General features: G+C 38.4%; 1 long non-coding RNA gene across 5 annotated transcripts; it reads left to right on the top strand.

Moving 5' to 3' along the window:
• The first annotated feature begins 7964 nt into the window (after positions 1 to 7964).
• Positions 7965 to 11261, top strand: LOC140866541 (uncharacterized). Of its 5 annotated transcripts, XR_012144923.1 has the most exons (5): positions 7965 to 8150; positions 8302 to 8373; positions 8868 to 8957; positions 10210 to 10308; positions 10836 to 11261. It is a non-coding gene; the product is annotated as an uncharacterized lncRNA (long non-coding RNA). The 5 variants fall into 5 exon arrangements; XR_012144922.1 differs by lacking the exon at positions 10210 to 10308; XR_012144920.1 differs by having other exon boundaries at positions 10210 to 11261.
• The last annotated feature ends 397 nt before the right edge of the window (positions 11262 to 11658 follow it).

The following is an 11658-nucleotide window of genomic DNA, read 5'->3' as shown; positions in this document are numbered from 1 at the left end:
TACGCTCCTTGTTCTTAACTGAGGATATTACTATGATGCATCCTCTGCCTTTTGAGCTTTTGCATTCCATAGTTGCTTTTGTCTGTTGTATGACCGCTTGATTTCAGAATTGTACGGAGGAATTCTCTTGTATACAGTTGATGTTTTAGAATCTAGCCCAAATTGGTTGATAAATCAGTGGTTAGAGAGTTTTCTAGTATTTCCAGATGAGATTCCGGGATTGCCTCTGATTTATGAAGTTAATTTCAGCAACGACTTGAGATCAGATATCATCAGTTGGGAGTTAGTAAGAAAGAGGTATGGAAGAGTGGATTCGGAATGAGGTATGGCCGCTTTGATTCTGTTGTAGTACCGTTTGAATGGTAAACTCGTCTTCAGTTTTATAGACCCTTTGAACTCAATCTATCAGAGATGTTAAATGAATTCGTAAGTATTCGATCGGTGGATTTCTCATCCGTTTGAAGAGTTGTACTGATCTTTTAGATTCTTGGTTGATGATCGCTGATTGCATGCTGAGTAGTGATAAGCTATTTTACCGATGGAATTTTGATTGGTTTGAGGTGTTCTTATCAACCATGTTATCTGGAGGTGGAATTTCTGTGGATCACCTCACGACCGGCACAAAATGAATTGATCTGTATCGACATCTTTACATAGAATTTGAAGATGTTTGAGTCCTATCGCAGATTCTGTGATAAATTCTTATCGTTTGTATTAAGTGCAGTGAAGTTGCTACGGATTTGAAGAAGCAGTGAGAAGAACAGAGTTTGTTTGGAGCAGCAAATTCAGGGTTAGTCCTGAGAGAAGAATCTTTATTGCAGTCTTGACTCTATTTAGTTCTTATGAGATTGAACCGTTTTGATTTCGAGGACGAAATCTATTTTTAAAGGGGGAGAACTGTAACGCCCCGAATTTATCTTAATTGAGCTTAGTTGAGTTAATTAGAGATTTCAGAGTTCTCGAGCCGACTTGATTTTGATCAGGATCCTTTTTGCAAATTTCGGATTTTTCAGGGACTAAAACGCAGAATGGGGAAATTGTTAAATATTTACTAGGCTTTGACTTTTCTTCCCCCATTCCTTCTCCTTCTTCTTCCTCTCTCCCTCTCCTATCTACTCCATTTTCTCGCCCCGACTCATTTCTCAAGCTTTGGGATTTCAGTCCGAGCTCGATCCGTCCGTTAGAATTTAATTCTGAAGGCAGATTAGCGATCACGGCAACGAGAGCTCCGTTATAGCATAAGTTTATCTTCGATCAGGCACTTTCCATTTTTCGGATATTGTTAGAATCGATTGGTTTTCGGGTATGTTGTTCTTGGCAGAGTTCTGGTTGTTTAGTCTCAGTCAGTTTTGAATTTGAGCGTCGTTCGGAATTGTTTTGATTTTTGGAAGATTATTCGAAATTTGGGTTTTGGAGATTTGTTGGGTTTGAGCCATTTTTGGGTTTGATGGTTGATTTGAGTTTATTGGATTGATATTTTACTGTCTGTATTTCCGGTTTGATCAGTTATAACCGTTATGCCGCCAGTTTGAGTTTTGGAATGTCAATCGTTTATATTGATGAGATTTTGGATTTAGGAGTTGGAATTGAGTTTGAATGGTTGATTTGGATGGATTGACATTGGAATTATTTTATATCTCCTTTCAGATTCACTTGCAGATTTTGGAGTCCAGAAATTACAGAATTTGAATCGTTGACGAATTGATCGAGGTTTGATATCGAGGTTACTTTATTATTTGACTTGAATCGAATGATGTTTGATTGAGCCTTTTGTGCTTGTGGCTTGTCCGGATTTCAGCTACGTCAATCAAAGAAGAGGTAAAAGACGACTTTGGAATGGAATAGGACGATTAACTCGAATCCGGAATGATTCGAGTGTCCTAGGGAAAATCACATATTTGCATGCTTCTTGAATCATATGTTATTTGTTTTACTGGAATCAGTTGAATGAGTTTTGATTTGCATTGCATTCATATTGAGCCAAATTACCTTTGTTTTGTGGGCAAGAGAGGCCTAGAAGAGTTAGATGTTCTGTGGACTATAGTTGAGTGACATTGGTTAGCAGAGTTTTACCAATTGTCGAGAAACACTCTCTATATGTGCCCAGAGTCTAGAGGAGAAAAATATGCACCGTCCACCTCGATCGGGAGAGTCGATGTGTTGGTGATATTTTGTCCTCGGGATCCCAATTGAGAAAAGAGAACTTTTACCTTGTGATTATCCAGACTTGATAATCCTTGTTTTAAAGACATGCATTGCACTTTATGCAATTGATTTGGAGTTATTGACATGTTATTGGATCTCTTGTTTGGTTATTTCATATATCGTATTCGATATATTATTTTGATATGCATGCTTTGTCTCTTTTACTGGGAATTGTATTCTCACCGGATTATCCGGCTGTCGTTTTGTTTGTATGTGTACTTGACGGCAGGTGGGACAGGATCGAGTCAGAGATCGCATGACTAGGTGGTCGAGTTGATAGAGTGAGGCCTCGTTATTGTAGGAGTCAATTTGGTTTTCGAACTCGGTTGTACTTGTATTTTTATTGTAGAACTTAGAAGTGATGCATGTTCTACTAGATTGATTATTGTACAACTCTAGAACTTTATGTATTGTATTTTGATAGTCGGATATATCAATGCATGTTTATGATTAAGTTGGTTTTTGGTTTTGCACTTTCCCAAGCTTTAGCTTTGCTTTTTGGGAGTGTTTTATAGTGCAGGTCGAAGGGGCAGCGCGCCCGCGCGACTCGAGGAGCGACCGCGCCTCCCCTGGGCTTGGAATTTCGCATTTTGCGAAATTCCAGCGTGCCCGCGCCACCAGGAGGTGCGCCCGCGCCTGTAGCTCGATTTTTCGGCGCGCCCGCGCCTGTTGCTCGTTTTTATAAAATAAAAAAAAAATTGATTCTTTTTCCGCGGCTTTTTGTGTTCGATTATGTTTAATTATTCGATATTAGAGGATTAGAAACGGGGTCTCACAACAGCATGGATACGACAGTATAAGAATTCATTTGGTTCGTTAAACTGGTGCAATTTTGGTGCCCAGTGACTATTTTCAAATATTTGTCAGAGGTAGATACATATGTTATAACCCCGTGATGGGGGAGCTAAATATTCTTTTGCATAAAGAACGATTGGAATTGTTCACTTTTTGGTAGACTGTTAAGATGAGTACAGTACTCAGATATTCAGTTCTCATGAATGATTTGCAGTAATTCTGGGACATCAGTGTCAGAAATTGATCTAGCAAGCGTTTTAATTTTAATGGATACTAACAAGATAGCATCAAGTGTTTAGACATGGAAAAAGGATAGCAGCTAAGATCTAAGGTTATCAGGTTCAGCGCGATTGTTGTCACCAATTTCTGGGATGTCTATTGGATGCGTTAGGTCATTGATATGTTAGATTTGATGAAATAGATTCAAGGTATTTGCTAGGTTGTATTGGTTTTAGGACTTTCCAAAGAAGGATGAAACATTTTTGTTCAACTAGTAGCGCAAGTCAGAATTCAGCAAAGGAACTATTATCCATGGAAGGATAATCAGTATTCTCATTTCAAGTGTTATCTCAAGCTATGAGATAGATATCAATATATATTGGCACTAGAGATTGTACTAATCGATTTGTGAATCAACATAATAATTGTATTGATATTTTCCAAGAAGAGAATCTGAGGGGTTCAGGAAATCAAGAATTGTGGACAATGACATTGTCACAGGTGTTATGACAAGTGTTAGTCATAGAGTATAAGAATCCTTTCGGTGTACAAATATTTGCGTACAAGGTTCTTTTTAGTGGAAAGGAATGAAGAAAAAAGTGTATCAGTATTTTTCTAGATGATTGGTGTATCAGTAGGTCGAGGCAGAGCACGGACAACCTGAAGGATTGCTTCACAGTTTACCTATTCCTGAGTGGAAATGGAATTGATCGCGATGGACTTCGTGACCCATTGACTGGTGAGCTCAAGAAATTGTGATGGTATCTGGGTTGTGGTGGACTGACTCACCAAGTCAGCACATTTAATTCCTTATAACCGAGACTTCAGTTTTGACAGGATGACACGATTGTACATCCAGAATATTGTTTGATTGCACGGAGTGCCTGTGAGCATAGTCAGTGATCGAGATCCCAGGTTTACTTCCAGGTTTTTGGGAGAATTTTCAGCACCCTATGGGTACTACTCTTAGCTTGAGTTTGTCATATCACCCAGAGACTGACGGACAGTCAGAACACACGATCCTTACTCTTGAAGACATGTTGCGAGCATGTTCTATGGATTTTGGTCCAGCATGGCAAGATCAGTTTCCATTGATTGAGTTCGCGTACAACAACAGTTACCATCGCAATATTGCGATGGCTCTGTTTGAGGTGTTGTACAGGCGACGATGTCGTACTCCACTGTTCTGGGAAGAAGTGGGGGAGCGACAGATAGAGGGACCAAAGTTAGTCCAACAGACTGTTGATATTGTTGGACAGATCAAGAAGAGAATTAAGGTTGCACAGGATCGACAGGCTAGCTATGCGAATGTCAAGCGCAGACCTTTGCAGATCGAAGTGGGAGAGAAAGTGTTCCTGAATGTCTCCCCATTTTGCAGAATTTTGAGATTTGTTCTCAAGGGTAATCTATCTCCAAGGTACATTGGTCCATTTGAGATTCTGGAAAGTGTTGGAGATTTGGCTTAAAGGTTGGCTTTACCACCGTATTTGTCTAGTATCCACGACGTGTTCCATGTTTCACTGTTGCGACGGTATGTGGCAGATGAGTATCATATCTTACAGCCGTCTGAAATATAGTTAGACTCGTATTTGACATAATGGAGAGACCTTTGCGTATCATAGGTCATAAGGATAAAGGGTTACGAAACAAGACCATTCCTCTTGTTCTAGTTCAGTGGCAGCGCCGAGGCACTGAGGAGGCCACTTGGGAACTTGAGAGTCGTATGCGTACAGATTATCCAGAGCTATTTTGAATTGTTGTATTTTCAGATTGTAACTTGTAAAATGAATCAGTTTGAATAAAAGATGTTTATTCAGTATTTTACTGCATTCAGTACTTAAGATTGTTCGAGGACAAAATATCTTAAGTAGGGGGAGAATGTAGTAGCCCGGTTCCATTTTACAAGATTAAGTGATTTTAAACATGTTAGAAAATGACATATAATTTTAAAAGTATTAAAACATATTTAAGGAGTCCTTATTTGATAAAAATAAGTTAAAAATCAGATCCGGAACGTCCAAAAATAGTAGGGTAGGTCCCAGGGGTCCAAAAGTGAGTTCGGAAGGACCAAAACAGTTCGGAGCTTACGGACCAGTTCGGGCCCTCCGAACCAGTTTGGGCCGTCAGAACTCAGCAGAGCCCAGGTGTCAAAATGGCTCGGACAAGTGGCAGTTCGGACCGTTCGAACCCAGTTCGGACTGTCCGAACTCCGCCTATAAATAGGGGTCCGAATCCCTCATTCTGAAGTGCAATTTTTCCTCTCCTCTCCCGGTAATCGTTCTATTTAAGGGCTTCAGGACTCTTTCTTTAAGAGTTGGAGTAGGAAATAGTATTTTTTTTATATAGCGGACAGTGTCCGCATTAGCAGCCAGGCGGCGGAGCTCTGGTGATGCGTCTATGGGTCGTAGCTAGGCTATGCCCAGGCTCTGGGGCATGCGACATTCGCGGGCTGACGACGGACGAAGGTATGGCTTTGGTTGCCTATAGCAAATAAGGAGTAGGCTATAGTTTAATTAAGCCTTTTAGAGCCTAGTAGGTGATGTTTGGCATGCTAGGTAATGCATGGTTATTTATGTTGTAGTGTTGCATGGTAGACTTGGACCTAGATGGGAGCTTCTAGGATCTGCCTTAGTAAGGTACGAAAGTATTATTCGAGATATCCAGAATGAATATGCATGTATTATGTGTTTGCATGGATTATGTGATTGCATGTTTTATATGCCTTTATATACAACATGTCATGAATGTATGTTGCATACATGAGCATATTGAGCATGTATCCTTGTGATATCCAGTATTGGGATATTTACCTTGTCAGTAGATGGTTGCACACAGGATCGTGTCAGGTCACCAATATTAGTTGGACACATGAGCTCGTGTTAGGTCACTGATATTTGGTTGGACACGTGGACTTGTGTTAGGTCACCATCAGGGCATATAGGTATGTCTGTCACCTCCTGTGGCGATGGCTCAGCGTGGTACATACCAAGGCCCAAGTTGTTATCTATCAGATATTCTTGACCTCGTGTCTTGATACCCAGTTAATTTGCATTCATGCGTATATAATAGTGTATTCTCATACTCTCTTACTGAGCATGTTAGGCTCACTTCCGGTTGTTTTCTGTTGGCCGGATGTCCTATTCCATGGGGAAGTTGCAGATAGTTCTCCCGGAAACAGGGAGGTTAGGTGGTGGTCAAGGCTGGATAGCAGGGTTGACCACTAGGTTTTGATTACCTGGTTTTTTACTTACTTTAATTCCGTAGTTTCTCTGATTAAGATTATTTTATTGATTAATTGCATGCTTAAGTTTTGATTAGTAGGTGATCATGGCGCGGGTCACTACAGTCAGTCTCCGGATGATAAGTAGTACTCAAAATGAGTGTAGTACCCAATGAATGCTGGAAACTCTCCTATAATCTAGAAGTAAACCTGGGGTCTCGATCACTGAAAATACTCACAGGTACTCCATGGAATCTCACAATATCCTGAATGGACAAGCGAGCCATCCGATCAAAAGTATAATCTCGGTTATACGGAATGAATTGTGCGGACTTGGTGAGTCGATCCACCACAACCCAGATAGCATCAGAATTCCTCGAGGATACTGGCAAATGGTTCACAAATTCCATCGTGATCAACTCCTATTTCCACTCAAGAATAGACAAGCTATGAAGTAATCCTCCAGGTCGTCGGTGTTCCGCCTTAACTTGTTTACACAGCAGGCACTTGGATACATACTGATACACAATTCATTTCATTCCTTTCCACCAAAACCGAGTTCGCAAATCCTTGTACATCTTATTGCTCCCATGATGGATACTCAACTTGGTACGATTTGCATGAGATAGAATCTCACTTCTCAGAGTATCATCCTCAGGTACTACAATGCGGCCTGACAAAAACAAGAACCCATCAGTCTGATAGTGAAATCCGAACGTACTATCATATCTGGCTAATCGAGCCAATTGCTGCGTCTTCGGGTCGGTCATCTGAGCATCTCGAATTTGCGAATATAAGGCCGACTCAAATAAAATTGTAAACATCTGAATACTCCCCATTCCTTTCTTGTGCTTGAAGGTATATCCAAAAGAACAACAATCCTGGATTACACTGCACGAAACAAGACAAGTCTGAAGTGCAGATACTCGCACCTTATGACTCAAAGCATCTATGGTGAGATTAGCAGCTCCTGGGTAATATTTAATCTCATAGTCATAATGTTTCAGCAAATTCATCCAACGTCGTTGTCTCATGTTCAACTTGGCGTGAGTGAAAAAATACTTGAGACTCTTATGATCTGCGAAGATTTCAAATTTCTCGCCATACAGGTAAGGGCGCCATATCTTCAATGAAACACTAAAACAAAAATGCTCAAACACAACACTTAAAAGACAACACTTTTAGTGAAAAGCATTGTATTTTTTTAAAAGACAACACTTTTAGTGAAAATCGTTGTCTTTATATATTTTTTATTCATAAAAAACAATGCTTTTTTTTAAAAAAGCATTGTCTATAAGCATTTTTTTAGGTCAAAGACAACGCTTTTAAAAAGCGTTGTGTATGAGCGTTTTTCCTATGTATAACAACACTTTTTAAAAAGTGTTGTAAAAAAACTATTTTTTTTAATTTTAAACAAAACTTAAATAAAATAATATTACCCCTTACCCTTAACGCTGAAAAAATAAGTCCAAAATCCCTTAACCCCTACGCGATTTCTACCATCACTTTCTCCTTATTGCCCTCTTCCAATTTCCATATCTGTTTTTCCATGTCGATTTTTGCTGCTCTTGCTCGATTCATCTGACGATTTTTCAAGTGACCTCCGATAAGCCCACCTCGCATCTGCTGTACTCGCTCGGGCCGCCGGGACAATTGCTACGCCCTCGTCGAACAATAAGATAGGGCCGTCAAGACGATTGCTACGCTACAGGTACTGAACACCGCGAAAATATTAACTTCTTGTAGCTCTTGTAGTTGATGAGATACCCAAACCCTTGTCACGATTTCTCCCCCTCCTTTTTTCTCTCTTTCGATTCCAACTCTGCTTTTCCATCATTCGTTGATTTTTGCTGCTCTTGTAGTTGATGAGCTGCAGACTTTCCGGATTACCTTGCTGGGTACTTGGCAACTCCGCAGACGTGCAGTGGCAGAAGGTCGGTAGCTTGTTCCTTGTATCGCGATTTTTTGAATTTTTTTCTTTACTTTAAGGTCATGTTCTTCTGGTTGAGCTTCGATGATAGTGTGTGATATACTGCCTTTTTCAAAAAAATTGTCAAAGCTTGTGGTGTAGCCAGAGTTGGGCTAACAGGAGCGTTGCCCCTCCAAACTTATTTTGTTAGAAGCTTATATAATTATATGTATTACACATGTACAAGATAAAGGTTTTGCATGTTGTTTCAAATAGGAAGATCAAGTTATTTTTGTTAGAGAATACTTTGTGGTTTGGTTGTCACCATTTAAATTCTATGGAGCCTACATGAATGGATAACTCAAGATCGTGCGAGAAGATAGCATTGTATTGATGAAATTTAGAAGCTATTATTTTAGAACAGTCTCTGGAGAATGTACTAATCAGTAGGATAAATGTTCCTAGATGCTATTTTTGATACTTGTTTCATTTAGTTTATTATTGTCACGGTGCCTGCAGATTTGCAATGCAGTGGCAGTGGGTTGGACTCTTGAATGCAACACTGGTCATTCCTCATTTTGATCTACACAATATTTGGAAGGATCCTAGGCAAGTATGATTTACTATGTCGTATTAATCAACTTGTTTGGAAATTTATAGACTTAGCAATGGTATGTGCTTTAATTGATGTATATTTACTTCCTCTCTTCGATACTTTACATTGAGTTTTCTGATATTTATGACGAGGATCACTTTATATCCACACTTGAAGATTATGTTACGTTGGTTCATGATCTTCCTAAAGCTTTGACTGAGAATTATGACTTTAACATCAGTGATATTCCGACTTTTCGAGTCTATGCTTGGGCATCTACTCGTTATTATTTGGATGCAAGAAAACAAGTATGAAGTAATGATGCCTTTTCCTGATGGAGAATAATTAAGATAATCATTCCTAAATTTTATCCATTTTTTCATGTGCTGGGTAATTCTGGGGGCTGTTCCACATGTGTTGTCTAATCTATTAGTTAGTGATATCTTATTTCTTTCATTTGAGCATTTACAAAACAATACTATCGAGCACCTATATTATATTATATATAAAAAAATATATAGATTAGTTTTTGTAAAAGAGTTTTTAATAAAATAATTGTTTAAATATGAGATCATTGTAGCTATTTTAAAATTTAATTATGGTCCTTTACAATGGTTTTTTGTGTTCTTGTTCTTTCCACATGTTTTCGGGCCGGGCACCCTCGAACACTACTGCACTTGTAGTAACCTATGCAATTATTTTTTTTCTATTTCTATGAATATGCTGCTCAATTAGTCAAATAGAAGATGGTTTTTTGGCTCATGTTTCTCCTATGGTTGGAAACTCTGGAACCACTAGAATACTAAGAACGAGATTTCAATTGAACAGAACTTATTTAATGAGAAGTTTATGGTGCCCAGTTCAAGGTAGCTCCTCAAATTTTGAGTGGTAATATTTGCATCACTTAAGGATGCATTGCACTTTCTGTATCATACTATCCATCATGTTATTTTCATATTTGGCTTCTAGCCTTTCACTACACTATATTGATGAGCTTTTACTGTTAAATCTGTTTGAATAATAAAATGCATTTGTTATTGATACTTGATGTTTTCTACAAAAACTAATTCAGTCAATTACTCAAATAGATATTTCATGATGCTTATAGTAATAGTAATTATATATTCAAATGTCTTAAGGCTGAAGATCGAACTCATAGACATGGGAAAAAGAGATTGGTGAACATATACATTTTCTGTGCAAAGGTGCCTCAGAAACAATGCTTTTAAACTATTTTCTCTATGTTTTATTATTTTCATCCTTTAGGATACTTCTGTTGAGTTACATTGGCAGCGGTTGAATACAATTTTATTTCGAGTTTCATCAAATGTGAATGGGAAACTTGGTGCAACACAGGAAATGGAGGTATTATATATAGATATAATTCATACTTGATGCTGGAAGAATACAAATTCTTTTGGAGAGACATGTTCTGAAACATTACATACGCATTTGAAAAGTATATGGAAGTACTTGTGCATGTAATTACGTAGGTGGTTTTTTAATGTAATTATTAAGGAGTTACTCGATTGTTTTTTGTGATATTTGACCAGAAAAGTAGACTGGTAATTAAATTTACATAATGGAATTATTTCAATTAGCAGGAGGGAGCATACTTGAATGGAACTATGATCAGCTATTTATGTGAAAAATCAAATTTGTTTTTTTCTAGATAACCCAAGCCTTGTTGGACGTTTTTCCATTTTCTTTCTTTCTTAATTCCGTCATTTTTTAATATAAAAGGCTATTTGTTTGACATCTTTTCATATGATATGAATATCACTATCTTAATTTTCTTTTGGACCTCTATATGGAAGGCTTGTACTTCATTTTTTAAATCTATGTTTTACCCCCTCAGTTCTGTCTTTAAAGTTTGAGGACCATACATCCAGGCTTTATTTGTGTCCATGTTACACATGTGGAGAGTGTTTCCTATCTTGAAACTACCTATAAAACATGAGAGAAAAACAAGCAGTTAATGCTTGGTCAGATAGAAGATGAGGATTGGCCCGTAGAAAAGATCATGAAATCCCATACTGCTTGAAGTGATCAAGATTCACAGCCTGAAGGGTTATCCAGTGACTTGCATGTACCTGTGGATAGGTGTGGTGGTGGACAATAACATACTACTATTTCATCATGGAGGGACAACCGTTGTCGTGACAATTTTCTCATTCTTGATGGTTTTTAAAGGAAGCAGCGACAAATTTTCATTTTTCCATTATTATGGTGCTGGCTTTTGTGTTGATCACACTTCGACAGACTTTGTATGTTCTGTTCTTGAGAAAACTCGATATAGAGGTAAGATTGTACCTTTCTTTCCAAAGATTTGATGCTTCGCGTGAATGATGTTTTATCTTTTCCCCCTAGACATAATTTGTTAAGCACCATGTGGTGCAAGAAAGTTTTGAGCTGCACAAAGACATTTCTGATGGGTTGTCCCTTGTTTTGGATAGCTTCTTCCATTTACAATATCAGAATTGTGTGTCTGGCTTTCAGACATGTATCAAGGTTTAGAAACAATAACAAGAACTTACTTGTTTATTTGACTTATGTAAAAGCATTGGCATAGGGAGAACCTTGGAGTATCTGAGCGTGCAGACGATATCGGAGGAATTAATTGAGACGTTGCAAGAATTTTTTAAGGAACATTCTTCTTTTACATCTATTGAAAAGCCCACAAACAAGCTTATGCTTCTCCCTGCAGCTCCCTCG

This window comes from Henckelia pumila, chromosome 4, assembly GCF_033568475.1.
Source record: "Henckelia pumila isolate YLH828 chromosome 4, ASM3356847v2, whole genome shotgun sequence".
Taxonomy (NCBI): domain Eukaryota; kingdom Viridiplantae; phylum Streptophyta; class Magnoliopsida; order Lamiales; family Gesneriaceae; genus Henckelia; species Henckelia pumila.
This window is presented reverse-complemented; position numbering and strand designations above follow the sequence as displayed.